The sequence below is a fragment of the Schistocerca gregaria genome, chromosome 5 (assembly GCF_023897955.1).
Source record: "Schistocerca gregaria isolate iqSchGreg1 chromosome 5, iqSchGreg1.2, whole genome shotgun sequence".
Classification (NCBI taxonomy): domain Eukaryota; kingdom Metazoa; phylum Arthropoda; class Insecta; order Orthoptera; family Acrididae; genus Schistocerca; species Schistocerca gregaria.
The window spans coordinates 350297027-350315383 of NC_064924.1; the positions used below are offsets into that span (position 1 = coordinate 350297027).

General features: G+C 42.4%; 1 protein-coding gene across 3 annotated transcripts in view; it reads left to right on the forward strand.

Annotated features, from left to right (window-relative positions):
- Window positions 1-18357, forward strand: part of LOC126272028 (FERM domain-containing protein 5) — a 1188777-nt gene that overhangs the window by 441393 nt on the left and 729027 nt on the right. The window lies entirely within an intron of this gene.

An 18357-nucleotide genomic window follows, 5' to 3' on the forward strand; every position in this document is an offset into this window, starting at 1 on the left:
GAAGCAATACAGAAACTAGCGGTGTTTTCATACGAACCAATAAGGCAGTACTGAAGGGTACGATATAAAGTAATTCGGACGAAACAGAGGGCTCCTTCAAAGCGGTATCGAACAACATACCCGAAATGGAAACTCATCTTTTCTTTCCATGCGTTTCTGGTGATTCGTCGCGACGATTCTTGGAAACTGTTGGACCCTCCCGATGCTACGCATGCTTTGTCCTGTGTAGCCCTTTGTGGAGCTTTCACGGAACATATGTAGGTGGGCTGGAGTAATTCGTACCGCCCCCTATCCGTTTTGCAGCATTCAGTCGCAAGCAATATACCTTCGCGAGCATCGCTACGGAGCACTGATTTTCTACAAAGAGTAGGCCTGGCGGCAGAGGTTGTAGGCGACTCCTGGGATGCACCATGAACTGTTTCCTCGCTCATTTACATAACGTGTTGCACAATAAAAAACTCTCATAACAATGAAGAGCAAAACAATAACAAAAGCAGACGACGAAGGCTACCTCAAACAGTACGGTCAGGTACCTAAAGTCGTCGGCAGCCAAAAAAACAAATGGCAGCGGGCTGAAGCTTTCCGTCGTCTACTGCTACTGGTTCAAGATTACGGAACGGTCTGCCAACTAAAAGTTAACACTCTGTACGTTGGTTGCAGTAATCTATTTAAAACTGAATTTGTCCTCTAGTGGGCCGGCCGGAGTGGCCACGCGGTTCTAGGCGCTACAGTCTGGAACCGGGCGACCGCTACGGTCGCAGGTTCGAATCCTGCCTCGGGCATGGATGTGTGTGATGTACTTAGGTTAGTTAGGTTTAAGTAGTTCTAAGTTCTAGGTGACTGTGACCTCAGAAGTTAAGTCCCATAGTGGTCAGAGCCATTTGAACCATTTTGTCCTCTAGTGGGAGAATGGGGACAGTAACGCTTTGCTAGGCACGGCTGTAACGAATTTGGAGCGGCCATGCCGTAACTTTGAATTGAGCACGGAATTCTAATCTGGTCCGACGTGACTTCTTTCCTCACACTGATGGTGGGACGAACATGAAAATCAAGCAGTATTTAAAAGCTGCACCAAATCCACAATTTTGAACATACGGCAGTGAAATTTGGTACCATGCTTTACATGGAATTAACACATGTACTGTTAAGTTCCTTGGATTATATAGATTTAACTTTCTTAATGAACTTTAAAAATTTTATTTTCAAAAAATAAGACTGGGTGTACATAAAGTACGGGAACAATTTCAATATTGCACAAGAACTAAATATTGTACAGATTTCAAACATATTGCATTTTGAAGAGAAACTCTGAAAGTTTGTTTACGAACATTCTATATGCCAATCATGAGTGACCCCGCAGACGTCAATACGGTAATCGAATTCTTGCCATACCCGTCCCAGCATGGCATCGTCGACTGTGGCAGTCGCTTCCAGTATTCTCCCCCGGAGCTCTGCTACATCACGTGGTAGAGGCGGCACACACACCAGATCTTTTATGTGTCCCCACAGAAAAAAGTCACACGGAGTGAGATGTTGTGATCGGGGAGGCCATTTCATGAAACTGTAGCATTATCGATCCATCGATGCGGCAGCTCCGTGTTCAGGTACCCATGAACTTCGCGATGAAAATGAGGTGGAGTCCTATCCTGCTGAAAGATGAACGGAGAGTCCGATTGCATTTGAGGCATCAGCCATTTCTGTAACTTATGAACGTCTCTCGTACGCGCTCCACATTCACTTCACTCACCCTGGGACGTCCGCTTCTCTTTGCCGGGTAGCAGCAACCTGTCGGAACGAATTTGTTGTGCCAGTGGTAAATGGCCTTCCTTATCAGTGGCTTCTTACCGCACTTGGCCCTAAACATCCGTTGAACAGCTGTAGCACACTTGTTTTTGTCGAACTCCAACACTCAGAAAGCTCGCTCCGCACCTGAATTCGCCATGTTTGCGACTAGCGCTGACTGTCGGCAAATTACCAAACTACGCTGTGGCGGTATACATGAAAAAAAAAAAAAACTCTCAGGGTTCCTCTTCAAAATGACATATGTATGATATGTGTACAATGTTTGGTTCTTGCGCAATAAATAATTGAGTGTATTCCGGGACTTTATGTACGTGGGCTTTAGGTACACCCTGTATATGTATCCTTTTGTCAGAAACATGTCAAGAGATTTCTACAAAATTTCCACTGTTTAATCTCTTTGCGCATAGTAATTTTCTGTCATAAATTTTTTTGAAAAATCGTGCAGGAGAATTTTAATAATTTTTTAATTATATTTCTGTAAGTAGAATATGAAATTCATTCAAAATTCCAAACACTTTGCCCCATATCTCAGCGTACACTCAGAATCTCAAATTTTACTCTTGAAACAACATTTATTGGGTTTATAGAAATAAGTGTAAAAAATTTCATAATTAGAGCCTTCTTAGACTCTGAGAAAAAGGTATTTAAACTTTAAAACACATAATTTTCAGAAAATTAGTAGAAAGTTAAATTTTACCTTTTTCATTATGCCACCTCATCAGAAGACCCCAGTTTTGTACACAGGGTGCTCTTTCCCTTCAAGAAATCTTGTTTTTTGAATTCTTTCCTTTGCCATATGTTCAACTGACTTTTCAGATACGGAGAGACTCTATAAATCCATTTTTCTCAAGACGTTTTGAATAAAATTTTCCATCTTGAAGCTCATTCTCTCTAACACTTTTATCCTCTCCACGTTCCCCTCATTAAATACAAGAAATGCATCATAAAATAAAACGTGCGTAAATATCCATCAGCAACACAACGCAAAACAAGAAGTGTTTCTTCATAAACAAACAGCTGGTTTGTTATTGTTTCTAAGATACGTAACAAAGTCACAAATTATCTATAAAACGAAAGAGTATACATCTCAACCTTCTAAATTTATCGCACAAAGAGTACATATCACAGCCTTGTGGATGTATCCCGTGCAAGTTTGCTTGAAGTAATCCAGGGCATCTTTGTTCTCCCAGCTAGTACTGAAGTATTGAAGTGTTGCTACACTAAGTGGGCGTGGTGATTTCATTATTAGACCTTCGGGAATTTATTGTCCATGAGTTATATGTAACAAACGACGCTCAGTAGCTCGGTACGGGCTTTTGTTGAAGTTTCGAGAACATACCTTTACCGAGGAGTCAAGCAGTATATTGCTCCCTCCTACGCATATCTCGCGAAGAGACCATGAGGATAAAATCAGAGAGATGATAGCCCACACAGAGGCATACCGACAATATTTCTTTCCACCAACAATACGAGACTGGAACAGATTGGAGAACCGATAGGTGTTCTCAAGGTACCCTCCGCCACACACCGTCAGGTGGCTTGCAGAGTATGGATGTTGATGTAGATCTAGATGTAGATGAATAAAAAAATAAAATAAAATTGACATTTTGGTCAGTTTCATGAACGTCTCCTCTTCAAAGTTCTCACGTCTACATTGACATCTGTGTTCAAATAGTTCAAATGGCTCTAAGCACTAAGGGACTTAACATCTGAGGTAATCAGTCCCCTAGACTTAGAACTACGTAAACCTAACTAACCTAAGGACATCACACACATCCAAGCCCGAGGCAGGATTCGAACCTGCGACCGTAGCAGCAGCGCGGTTCCGGACTGAAGCGCCTAGAACCGCTCGGTCACACATGCCAGCGACATCTGTGTTCTGTGAACAACTGTGAGGTGCCAGAGAGTTCTTCCTTTTGTATTCCTAGATTCTTCGCGTAATATTGCTTCTTCAAACATCGGAGGTAGCCTTTCACGGGAGAACTGACGTCTGTCTTTAAGCTTCTTCCAGTTTAGGGTTTTCAGTTGTTCCGTGACGCTCTCCTGTGGGACAAGCTGATCTGTGACGTTAGTACCGCCCTTCTTTGTACGCGTTCAGTACGCCCTGCGAGTCGGATTTCGTTTGGCTCGCACCCACTTGCGCAACATTTTAGGACGCGCCGCACGCGTGTTTTCAAAATAATCCCTTTTGTAGATGGATTTCATTTACCTAGAAATGGCCGTCACGAAATCAGACACTTCAAAGTCACACTCACTTCTCGCAATCTACAGCCGCTAAGCGCTGTGATCCTCCCGCCTCATTGTCTTGTTGCCGCATATACACAGTTACCAGTGCATTAGGTCAGTGGCACCTGAATGTTCTGTTTCCGTCCGATATCGTGTGTTCACGTGTGGTTCCAGTCTTCCGTTTAACGGTGCATTGAAGTGTGCTTGGTAACGAGCGAAATGCCGAGGCAAAGGCCTGCGTATAGAGCGAAAGACGCAGGAAAACAATCAAAAATTGTCGTATCGAATGTACTGAAGCATTGTACTGATCTGGCTAACAGTGAAAAAAAAAAAACAAAAAAAACAACAGGAAAACATAAATTTTTCGCAATTTCATGAAATAACAGCAAAACCTTGTTGTACTGCAACATCGACTGTATTCCATAAAACAGTGCAATAACGTCGCAGAATATCTAGACGTGAGCAGTTAGCATGCTCTTCGATTCTCCTAGAAACGTATATAAATGAAAACGGTAAACTCCGGAATTTGACGCTTTTGACAAAAAGTTAGAGCCTAGAACTGTACTTAGATACCACGACCATTCACTTGGTTTTTGATTCAGAAAGTATAGTGGTGGTTGAACATTTAAATGGAATGCAGAGACATTGCAGCAGCACTTATTGCTTGTTGAGGACAATAGTCTTGTAATATACTTCGATCAAACTTGGTTTTCACAAAGTAACTCAACGGAACAAGTGACCTGAACGTACTTACAGTTATTTTTCTATACTGTAAGTCGGTGGTTGGTGTGATGGGTACAGCGACGAAAGGTCAGTAAGAGTTGTAAAAAACAAATTTTCGGGAGGTAGGGAATATCCTCGGTCGGAGCTAAAATCATGGCAGCGCCGCCGCAAGTTCTCGCCCATTGTCGCCCACAGAGTCTTCGCAAATAAAATGCGTTCGTCGGTGATACGGTACACTGATGATGTCTCACATGCTACCGAAATTAATTTCATAGTTTTCGTAACAACTTTCTCTCTGGAAGCTTCTATAAGGTCAAACCGAACGCAATTTAATCACTGACAACGTCTTTCGTTACACAGATGGAACAGTTTCACATCTCTTACGATATTTTATTTTTTTATCTCGGAATACTTTTATGTTTCCATGGCTTTTATTTATTTATTTATTTATCGTAGCAGCTGGTAAGAATTGTCTTTTACAAAGTACTGTATTATAATCTAAACTAAAACTATAGATGTCTATATTTTTTCGGAATTTTTACTAACATTTGAAATAGTCACTAACTGTTAATGCTGTAAGATGGGAGTTCACTTTCAGATGCTTTTTTTCGTGGCTGCCTCTATAGTATCCTGTCGATTTAGTTGATTCTGCCTCTTCTTTACCCCGACTATGCGTATGTGATCACTCAACTTCATGTCCTCAAATACACTCCTGGAAATGGAAAAAAGAACACATTGACACCGGTGTGTCAGACCCACCATACTTGCTCCGGACACTGCGAGAGGGCTGTACAAGCAATGATCACACGCACGGCACAGCGGACACACCAGGAACCGCGGTGTTGGCCGTCGAATGGCGCTAGCTGCGCAGCATTTGTGCACCGCCGCCGTCAGTGTCAGCCAGTTTGCCGTGGCATACGGAGCTCCATCGCAGTCTTTAACACTGGTAGCATGCCGCGACAGCGTGGACGTGAACCGTATGTGCAGTTGACGGACTTTGAGCGAGGGCGTATAGTGGGCATGCGGGAGGCCGGGTGGACGTACCGCCGGATTGCTCAACACGTGGGGCGTGAGGTCTCCACAGTACATCGATGTTGTCGCCAGTGGTCGGCGGAAGGTGCACGTGCCCGTCGACCTGGGACCGGACCGCGGCGACGCACGGATGCACGCCAAGACCGTAGGATCCTACGCAGTGCCGTAGGGGACCGCACCGCCACTTCCCAGCAAATTAGGGACACTGTTGCTCCTGGGGTATCGGCGAGGACCATTCGCAACCGTCTCCATGAAGCTGGGCTACGGTCCCGCACACCGTTACGCCGTCTTCCGCTCACGCCCCAACATCGTGCAGTCCGCCTCCAGTGGTGTCGCGACAGGCGTGAATGGAGGGACGAATGGAGACGTGTCGTCTTCAGCGATGAGAGTCGCTTCTGCCTTGGTGCCAATGATAGTCGTATGCGTGTTTGGCGCCGTGCAGGTGGGCGCCACAATCAGGACTGCATACGACCGAGGCACACAGGGCTAACACCCGGCATCATGGTGTGGGGAGCGATCTCCTACACTGGCCGTACACCTCTGGTGATCGTCGAGGGAACACTGAATAGTGCACGGTACATCCAAACCGTCATCGAACCCATCGTTCTACCATTCCTAGACCGGCAAGGGAACTTGCTGTTCCAACAGGACAATGCACGTCCGCATGTATCCCGTGCCACCCAACGTGCTCTAGAAGGTGTAAGTCAACTATCCTGGCCAGCAAGATCTCCGGATCTGTCCCCCATTGAGCATGTTTGGGACTGGATGAAGCGTGGTCTCACGCGGTCTGCACGTCCAGCACGAACTGTGGTCCAACTGAGGCGCCAGGTGGAAATGGCATGGCAAGCCGTTCCACAGGACTACATCCAGCATCTCTACGATCGTCTCCATGGGAGAATAGCAGCCTGCATTGCTGCGAAAGGTGGATATACACTGTACTAGTGCCGACATTGTGCATGCTCTGTTGCCTGTGTCTATGTGCCTGTGGTTCTGTCAGTGTGATCATGTGATGTATCTGACCCCAGGAATGTGTCAATAAAGTTTCCCCTTCCTGGGACAATGAATTCACGGTGTTCTTATTTCAATTTCCAGGAGTGTATATCTCTCATAGATTTTGTTATCACAGGAGGCTATGTTTCTGCGGTTTCTGATATGCAAATTTTACAATTCTGAAAGTTAAAAGCACATTGCCAATTCTTACGCCATTTTAAAATCTTATTATGATCTGAATGGATGTTTCTGAAGCGGTTTTCCAAAAAAAATGGTTTCTAATGACTCTGAGCACCATGGGACTTAACAGCTGTGGTCATCAGTCCACTAGAACTTAGAACTACTTAAAACTACCTAACATAAAGACATCACACACATCCATGCCCGAGGCAGGATTCCAACCTGCGACCGTAGTGGTAGCGCGGTTCCAGACTGAAGCGCCTAGAACCGCTCGGCCACTCAGGCCGGCGAAGCGGTTTTCAGATAGTACTTCATTACAGATAACTGCATAATCTGCAGAAAGTCCGAGATTACTATTAATATTGTGTATCAGGTAGTTAATATGCGTGAACAGAAAGGACCTCGAACCCCTTCCCCGGGACTTACTTGAAGTCCCTTCTAAATCCGCCCAAGATAATATGCTTTATGTTAGTTAGGGCAGCCACACTAACTGAAAGTAGGGTAGCTGGATGGAGATTTGTAGCAGACTAGTCATCATACACATTGTGGTGTGTGATAAGAATATAAACTCACAGGCAGAAAGGAGTATGAAACTAGAAATAAGGGGCGGATGACGATGGAAATATTTGCCAATGTACTGGGAATGGAATAAAAATTTGGACTTACTCACAGTTAATGCCGTTGTATCTACATCTTTCTTCTATGGCTCTAAATAACTTAGTCTTGGCTTCTATTTTTTTCCACCGTGGATGTTGGAATGGCTTTTTACTACTCGGATGCTAACTATCAGAGTTTGATTTCTGTTAAAGCAGAAGTTGTTTTTAGTCTGGATAACCTTGTCCGTTTCACTCTACCTTTTTTATATTTATGTTTGTTCCCAGGTAGCAGTGCTATATAGGGTGGTTCATTTATCTTGATCTCCCAATAACATTTTGTTGAGAATCAAAATAAAAAAGTCTAGCAAATGTTTTCTGACAAGAGGTTTAACACGCATGACTGCTTTTCTCGTAACTTTATTACAAACATATGACTACAGATAACAGTGCATCATTCGTGTGAACATGACATTATTATAAAATAACGCGAAATTGAAATCACCTGTACTCGCACGTAGTGTAGGCACCTTGGACAACATAAGTCACTGCCGCGCGGAGTGGATTGCGCGGACCGTCCCGCCGGAGGTTCGAGTCCTACCTCGGGCATGGGTGTGTGTAGTTCTTAGCATAAGTTAGTTTAAGTAGTGCGTAAGTCTAGGGACCGATGACCTCAGGAGTTTGGTTCTTTAGGAATTCATGAAGATTTGAACATAAGTCATTCATTCGCTGGAGTTGACAGTAAAGGATTAGAACATGCACGCTGATCATTCACTCAACCGTCTTCAGTCTAAGGTTTGTGTGTGTAACGGTGTACACACACGAAGAAAAGGTGATATGTTCTTGAACAGATCTTGTTGAAAGGAAGTGGATTACCGGCCCCTAACTCCCCCTCAAGATTCGGCAAGGAAATTTCCACTTACACCCACTCCGAATTCTTAGTACCCTCGCAGGAAGAGATTTGCAGGCATAATTATCCTAAAACTCAGAAATAATAGAGCTTCAGGAGACAGTACAGTGGAAAATCTGGAACCAAATTACTTCAAATAAGTCACTGAAAATATGATAGATATTTGGCAGACAGTAAAACTTCCCGAAAGTGGACCTGCTCTCTAATTCACCCACCAAACAAAAAAGACGACAAAACGGATTAAAAAAACACTAGAAGGGAATCTCACTTCTACAAGTTACACAGAAGATTCTGTCAGAATGTCTCCTCCGAAGAGTTCAGTAGCAGATCGATCACAAAATTGGCGAATACTAAGCCAGATTCCGCACTTATTGAAGTTATGTAGAACAAATATTAAATTTAAAAACAACATTAAAATACAAAGCGCCCAGTAACAACCCGATCATATGCTCTTTTGTGAACCTCAAGAAGGCTTATGATTCCGTCGATCGTCAGTTCCTTTTTACGATCCTGGAAGAACGAGGATTCGACTGGAGAACACTAAAGCTCGTTAATCTCTCACTAACACAACCACATAAGTAAAATTCATGGGTGAAGTATCAAAACCATCTGGTCAAAAGTGATGTTCGGTAAAGCGACAGTATTTTCTCTTTCCTCTTTAATCTGATATTGGAGAAAGAGAGTGGAAAAAAGAACTTAAAAACCAAAACTATTGGATATCCTTATGACTTGGAACACACAAACGACGTCAAAATTTCTTGCCCAGCTTTCACAGACGGTATGCCAATACTTGCAGACGATGAGATGACAGCAGGTAAATAGTCTCTCGAGGAATGCGGTGAAAGAGTTTGTCTCCGTATGTCCTTCCGAAAAACGAAGTACATCTGCTCAAAACATCTTACTCAATAACTGATCATAAAATACTGACAGATCGAGAGAGTCCCATACTCCAAGTATTTAAGCGAAATCCTTGAACCAGCAGGGGGAGAGGAACTGACACAGAAAATTCGGATGCAAAAACGTAGGAGAGCTCACGGTAAAATCTAAAACAAAGAATATATCTCCATACACATGAAATCAACGACTATAAGTTGTAGGCTAGCGAAACACTTTCACTTCACAGTAAAACTGATGTGGAAGTTACCCTAAAAGAAGACAGCAAAATTCTAAGAAAGATGCTCGGGCCCATAAGACCAGAAGAAGGATGCAGACTACACTCGTGAAAACAACGGAGAACCTATCAAACATTGCGGCAGAAATAAGAAAGAGAAAGTTGAAAACATCCAGTAACAAGACTCACTCTCAAAATTGCGACGTACATAGAATAACTCAAAACAACTGTGTTCAGAAGGTCAAAAATGATTAAGAAAGGCTCATGAAAGTACATCAGACATTTTCAGCAGAAACCAGTACAGACAAAAAATCAGCAAAAAGGAAATACTCTCAGAGAATGAAGTCACCACCAGACCAGGGACAAAGTGGACTGAAGAAGGAAAAAGAATCCAGGGAGGAAGAAGTGAGAGCTACGTGGAAACTACGAAGAGTGAAACATAATAGCTTTACGCGATCAGACATACCGCGCCTAAAGACATACCGCTGTTCATATATCTGTAACAAAAAAGTTATATGAAGAGCAGTTGTGCTTGTTCATTTCCACCTCGTAGCTAAACAGCATTTGCTTATACAGACTTTATTTTGGTCGGGACAAAAAGTTATTTAAGATGGTCAAGATAAATGGGACACCTTGTAAATTCGATGATTTCCTTCCTAAATTATTACACTGTTTCAAAACAATTGTACTTTCTTTGATGTACTTTATTTTTCGCTCTCTTCAGTCAGTGTTTATTTTTCCGCTGCTTTCTATATTTTCGTCATTTTAGACTATCTATCAATTCTGATGAGTGAAGTATTATCTGAAGTTACTAGTTGTACATCTCAAAGTTGTAGTCGAGGCTAGCATGCCCCTGAATTGTGTTTTGGTGGAGCGCGTCGCTGTGGCACAAACACGACTTGTGGTGCAGAGCGCTGCAGTTTACGGAAATGTCGCCTCGTCTGCCGGCGCCCCCACATCCCGCCAGCCCGGCGCCGTCTGCTTCCCCTCCCCCTCTTTCTCGCTCTACCCCACCCCCACCCCGTCCCCCAAATGCAGCAGTCCCCTTTCTCTCGGCTGGATCCCTCTCGTCTTGCTGAAACTTGTGCTTCTTCCACACTGGCAACCGGCAATGCTTGCTGTGCTGCTGTCACGATCTATTCGTTTCTTGCCCATGTCGTCGTCGCCACGGTCCCTTACGCCAAGTTTTTCGTTTTTAGAAAGGAAACTTTCTTTGGTTTTGCCACTATCGTGCTCCCAGTATCCTCTCTAGCTGTCCTCGACATTGACGAGAAGGACAAAACACAGTAATTCCGAAAATCAGCAGTCACTTCACGCGGTACCGTACTTACTGTTCTTAGCCAAATCCTTGCCACATTCTGCTGAATAACGACGAGTATATTTGATTAGAAAACTGGCTGCTTAATTTTTGTCATAATTTTTTGTAACGAAATTGATTACTTTTTGCAGATAAGTAGCTCTTAGTAGATCTAATTTAAATGTATAATTCCGAAACATTTCGCTATGATGATGATGATGTTTGGCTTGTGGGGCAGTTGACTGCGCGGGTTTCAGCGCCCTTTCAAACTCCCAACCTTTGCTCAGTCCGATCCTGCCACTTTCATGAATGAACACCTAGTCATCTCGAGACAGGTGAAAATCCCTGACCCCGCCGGGAGTCGAACCCGGGACCTCGTGCTCGGGAAGCGACACATTTCGCTATGCGAATAATACACATAAAATATTTCCGCATCCTAATTGAATAGACTCAGGTGGAAAAAAAGTAAAGGGATAGCGATATGACCGGCCGCAGTGGCCGTGCGGTTCTAGGCGCTACAGTCTGGAGCCGAGCGACCGCTACGGTCGCAGGTTCGAATCCTGCCTCGGGCATGGATGTGTGTGACGTCCTTAGGTTAGTTCGGTTTAATTAGTTCGAACTTCTAGGCGACTGATGACTTCAGACGTTAATTCGCATAGTGCTCAGAGCCATTTGAACCATAGCGATATGAACATATACAGATGGCGGTAATATCGCGTACACAAAGTATAAAAGTATAGTGTATTGGAGGAGCTGTTACTTGTACTCAGCTGATTCATGTGACGTGATTATGGACGCACGACGGGAGTTAGCAGACTTTGAGCGCGGGACGGTAGTTGGAACTAGACGCAAAGGATATTCCGTTTCGGAATTCGGTACGGAATTCAGTATTCCGAAATCCACAGTGTCAAGAATGTGCCGAGAACACCAAATTTCAGGCATTATCTCTAACCACGGACAATGCTGTGGCCGACGTTCCTCACTTAACGACCGAGCGCAGCGGCGTTTGCGTAGAATTGTCAGTGTCGACACACAAGCGAGACTGCGTGAAATAACCGCAGAAACCAGTGTGGGGCATACGACGAACGTATCTGTTAGGACAGTGTGGCGAAGTTTGGCGTTAATGGTTTAGGACAGCAAATGACCGACGCGGCAGCCTGTGCTGATAGCACGACATCGTCTGCAGCGCCCCTCCTGGGCTCGTGACCATAACGGTTGGACCGTAGACCACTGACAAAACGAGGCCTGGTCAGAGGAGTGCGATATCAGTTGGTAAGAACTGATTGTAGGGTCCTAGTGTGGAGCAGGTCTCACGAATCGACCCAAGTTGTCAAAAAGGCACTGTGCAAGCTAGTGTTTCCTCCATAATGGTGTGGGCTGTGTTTAGATCTTCTGGTCCCAGCACCGATCATTGTCTATAAATGATTGTGTTGGGTTACTTGGAGACCATTTGCAGCCAGACAACGATGATATTTTTATGGATGACAATGTGCCATGTCACCGGCCCACAATTGTTCGCGATTGGTTCGAAGAAGATTCTGGACAAATCGAGCGAATGATTTGGGCACCCAGGTCATCCGACAAGAATCCAACCGAAAATTTATGGGACATAATCGAGAGACCAGTTCGTGCACAAAATCCTGCGCCGGCAACACTTTCGCAATTATGGACGGGTTTAGGGGCGGGGCTCACTATTTCTGCAGCAGACTTCCAATGATATGTTGAGCCCATGCCAAGTGTGGTGTTGCACTACGCTGAGCAAAAGGAGGCCCTACACGATATTAGGAGATATATCATGACTTTTGTCATCTCTGTGTTCTGTGTCTTTGTTTCTATGTTGTTACGACTTTTTTCATTCCATTTATCATAAGGAAGAACAATAAAATTAATCCAGTTTCTGGCATAACGTAGGCTAATACATCGGCATAGCCAAACACATCTGCCTGAACCAGAGCGTAAACAGGGCAGCATCTATGTTGCATTTAGTCACTTTTATGCACCTGGCCACAAGTATCATTCCAGTTACGGCAAAAAATTAACAAACAAATTTCTACGAAGCTTCCAGTATATTTATTAAAATTGTCTTCTTTCACAGTTGTTATACGATTAAATTATAACGTGCGTGCATGACTAAAGAAGACACCCGTCGCTCTGGCGACAAAACGCAATTTATTCACGCCTCCTGTTATTGGGATATCATACAGGCATCTGTTTTGCAAACAAACACAGACGAGCCGATATTAAGTATTCATGCATGCTGCTTTTGGAATTCCGAACGGTGCTTCATATTGCATTTGGAAAGCAATAACAAGCACAATGCAAAATTAGTTATTTTCTGAAAGCATGCATCTGTGAGCGCCAAATAATGTTACTCAGAACTATTGTAGTTGATAAAATTGGTGAAGTTTCTAATCAACTACAAACCAATAACACGTTAATAATATATGGCGTAGCTAGCTGAAAGTAAAATCCGTACTGATTGTATAAAGTGTTAAATTTTTACCAGTTCCAAATGTGACATACATTCGAAACATTGACGACGAGAGCTCTATTGCGAAAGTTCGGAACTCTCGACGAATGTGTTCAGTGTCCACTGACTAAGCGAAACTCACTTGTAAACGAGAAAACTCTGCCGCTGCCCAAAGAGAAGATCGCTTGCACGCAATCTATTGATCTACTCGTAGACCAAAGAAGAATGACAACGAACTTTTTTTTATAATGTTAGCAAAAATGAAACAAAGACAGTGAAACTTTTTCGAGCTTTTCTGAATAATTTGTTCGTTTATATAGATTCGAATTGTTGATCCATTTGCAAAGGGTAAAACATCAACGCAGATGTTCATCGTACAGCAAACGAATTAGTTTTTATTTTCTTGGTAGGACTGAGACCTTCTTTTTAACATAAGGTATCGGTTTGAACAGTTAAGCATGTCTCTATAGCTACAGTAGATAATATTTGAGAACTTTTCCCTGTACTGAGTTTTGGGATCTGCTTATTCAACAAATATTCCAATTTTCATTTGGTCCCACCAGGCCACATGCGCTAGAGAAAGTAACGCATTTCCAGTGCCGCCATGTTGCTTGTTGCTAACTGGTGGAATACGTGCTTATCGATCGAAAACATGTTTTCAGCAGCTAGTGTCTCCATTTATTGCTAGCTGGTGGACTACATGCATATCGATTCAAAATATGTTTTCACCAGAGTCAAGGTTCATCCACGAGGTAATGTTTTAAGGCATCATATTAATATCAATAACCTCCTTCCCATTTTTCTTCTTCTCCTCTTCCTCCTCCTGCACTCTGCATGGCATTATTTGATTAGGAGATTCATGATCAATTCCTTCGCTTCTCTCGTTTTACCGCAAATCGGGTTTTCCTCTCATTTTGAATCATTCGCTGCTTCCTGCTTGAGCTTGCCCCATGTTTTGCCTTTACTGTTACTGGAAGAGCTCTATTTTCCGCAATAATAGCTGCCCGTGATTTTCCTTTAGTTTTGTTGTATTCTTGACACTGATTTGTTGTTATGACAAGTGTAAAGGAAGTGTTCCCGTAGGATACATCCGTATAATAATATCTGGAAACCTCAACGCGTTATTGAAAATGTGTTTGCTCGGGGACACACATCGAAAAAAAAATCGTATCTTTAACAGAGAGATAATTGTGACGAAATAGTGATGGGAAAACCGAATGAAAACGATCAGTTCATTCGGTAGATGAAAACAATCGACTCATCCGGTAGTTATTTTAAGTGTCGGTTGAGTTATTCATTCATTAATTCATTCTTTTTAGTGAAACCAGTCTGTGGGAGCAACGGAATGGAAATAATCGACGCATTCACTTCTGAACGGAAACTTCTATTTTTCCCATTGTTAATTAATTATTGTTGACATCTCTCTGTTATCGCTTGCCGTCACAGTTAATTCCGTTTCAGTATCTGCTTTTTATTGAGTACCAATAAGCAGTTTATAATTCAGGTTTTCGTCCATGTTTACGAATTGGCGTTTACTTAATAGCGAATTTTATGTTCAAATGGTTCAAATGGCGCTGAGCACTATGGGACTTAGCATCTATGGTCATCAGTCCCCCAGAACTTAGAACTACTTAAACCTAACTAACCTAAGGTCATCACACAACACCCAGTCATCACGAGGCAGAGAAAATCCCTGACCCCGCCATGAATCGAACCCGGGAACCCGGGCGTGGGAAGCGAGAAGGCTACCGCACGACCACGAGATGCTGGCAGAATTTTATGTCTGCCGGCCTGTGTGGTCGAGCGGTTCTAGGCGCTACAGTATGGAACCGCGCGACTGCTACAGTCGCAGGTTCGAAACCTGCCTCGGGCATGGATGTGTGTGATGTCCTTAGGTTAATTAGGTTTAAGTAGTTATAAGTTCTAGGAGACTGATGACCCCAGATGTTAAGTCCCACAGTGCTCAGAGCCATTTGAACCACTTTTTTGTGTCTGCATCAAAAATACCGAAACGCTCAGTGGCGTAGGAATGGAAGAAATCATATGACTGGATAAAAACAATCAGTATGGTATACCGTTCCTGCAAGTATGATTCACATCTGAAACTACATAAATTAAAGAAGCTCAAAGAAAATTAACGAATGATGACAAATATTTCTAACAAAAGAATAACTTGCAGCAAGTGACATTATATGCATAGAAATTAAATGATAACTCACCAAACAAAATAAGTTAACCACCGCTCATTAATTTCAATACACCCTGGTATTTCAGATTTACAACACAAATTTCTCACAAAATATAGTTATATTAGTTTCCACATATACTGTATTATACAGTCACAATCATATTTTACTTTCATCAAAGTATCTTCCTTTGGATTTAATGACTGCCTCACAAACTCGAGGCATGCGGTCAGTCAGTTTTTGTAGGTATTGTGAATCTATATTATTCCACACATCCTTAACAATATTCCAGAGATGTTGCTTGCTGGATATATTAACTTTCCTGGTACGTCTGTCCACTTTAATCTAGTCCTAGACCATTTCAGTGGGACGGCCATACCATATTATTCAGTACTTTCTGTTTTTCCTTTGATGCAATGTAGTTCGTACAGTATGCCGACCGATGGTTTGGGTCATTATCCTTTTGTATGATGAACCCTTTCCCTATTAAGCGCAATCAACTTCGTATGGCGTGATACTGAAGTATGCAGTGTGCTTCTGATCCATACATACTTCTGTTTTCACAATGTCGCCAACTCTATCTCCGGCAAAACATCCCCAAACCATAATAGAACCTCCACTGTGTTTAACTGTTGGTAGAACACACTGCTGGGCTACCCTTTCCCCTACAAAACGGCGAACAAATATTCTCCTTCTGGTTACAAATATTCTCCTTCTGGTTTCAAAAGTTTCGAACTTTGATTCATCGGTAAATAACACCTTCGTCCTCTCTTCCGATGTCCAATTACGTTGTTTACTAGGCCAGTCAAGTCTCTTCTGTTTATTTATGGGCCTTAGAAGAGGTTTTCATGCGGTGACACAACCTTTCAAGCCGGTTTTAGTCAGTCTCCTTTTTACTGTTGCAACGGATATTGTTGTCGTGTTCATTTCTACCATATCTGCACGAATTTGGGGTGCTGTTTTGAATCTATTTCTCTTACTGATAATTCTGATATATTTATCACCACTTTTAGTTGTTTTACGAGGTCGTTCTGGTCATGGTATATTCTTATTGCTACCTATTGTCTTCTGGCTGTGAAGGGTGTTTCGCACTCCCCCTACACACTCACTACAATGTTTCGCAATTTGGCGAATCGATAAACCTTCTTGCTAAGTGCTACAATTGCAGCACGTTTTTCTATGGATATCTCCACTCGAGGACACACTTCAATGTCACGAAGAAACTGACGTGCAGGAACCACATGTTATGTATCGTAGCAATGCTTACCATTCGCTGCGGACATCACATCACTACAGGGAACAACACAGGTGCATCAAATGTGGCGTCTGTCGGCAAATAGGTAAACAAACATATCAGATTGGTACATAACGTTTGTGCACTAAATGCGGCGTCCGTCGGCAAATTGGTAAACAAACATATCAGATAGGTACATAACGTTTATATACACAACATAGTTTGTTGGATACTATTGTATCTCAGTGACCACAAACAAAAATTATGACATGTGTATAGCGGTTGTACGCTTTGTCACCCGTACCCACGGTATTAGACCATATCTACAGAGAACTAGATGTCATTTATTGGGTCTATTGAAATTAATGAGCGGTAGTGTATAGGGTGTTTATGAATGAATACTGGGATTTTAAAGCTTTGTAATATTTATTACATTAAACTTACAGTTATAAATGATATGTCAAATGAAAGAGCATCTCAAACAGTTTTTCCAAGAACCTTATAAACGTTGAGTGTGAGCACCATTTGTCACACGGCACACAAGTGGTTTTTGTGCCGTATCCCGGCAGAAAGTTTATGGTCCTTTCGTTTTTGGTGAACCTACTGTAACTAGCACACCTTACCTTGGTACACTACAGCAATAGCTCTTCCCTCAGTTGGAAAAGCCAGAGAACTTCATTTTCCAGCAAGATGGTGCGGCACCTCAATGGCATAGCGAAGTACGCGATAGGTTGAACTTCACTGTACCAAGCGCCTCACGGGGCGCATTGACAGGGCTTGCTTTGCATGGCCTCCACGTTCACCCAACCTAACGGCATGCGATTTTTTCCTTTGGGGCTCCATCAAGGATCTTGTGTACGTGCCTCCGCTACTAGAAGACCTCCCTGAATTAGGAAGCCGGATTGAAGCAGCTCTTGCTACAATCACTGAAGACACACTTATCAACGTTTGGGATGAACTGGGCTATAGACTTGATGTGTGCCGTGTGACAAATGGTGCTCACACTGAACATTTATAAGGTTCTTGGTAAAATTGTTTGAATTGCTCTTTCATTTGAAATATCATTTATAACTGTAAGTTTAATATAATAAATTTTATAAAGCGTTAAAAGCCGATACTCATTTATAAACACCCTGTATATTTATACACTTTCTGTTCCCTTCACCTCAGCATATACGGAAATATAACTATCGGTTTTAGGTGCAAACAAGTGGGCAAAGAGAGAGAGACAGGGATTCAATAAATTTAAATAAGAGAGCAACTGGTCATTTATTTCAGAATAAATTTATAATGTAGCACCAGTTATTAACCTTGTGAAACCAAAAATCCATATTTAAATCGAGAATTCGTATTTAAATAAATAAATAAATTATGAAAGTGCATCATTTTAGAAATATGCTTTCCATTCACCTCTTCTTAAAATAAAATACGTAATGATAGTAATAATAAGAATAAATAAATTGTGAAATTGCTCCATTTTTAGAAATATGCTTTTTATTCACCTCTCCTTAAAACAAGGTATGTTATAATAATAATTATTAATCAACAAATTGTGAAATTGCTTCATTTTTAGAAATACGCGTTTTATTCACTTCTCCTTAA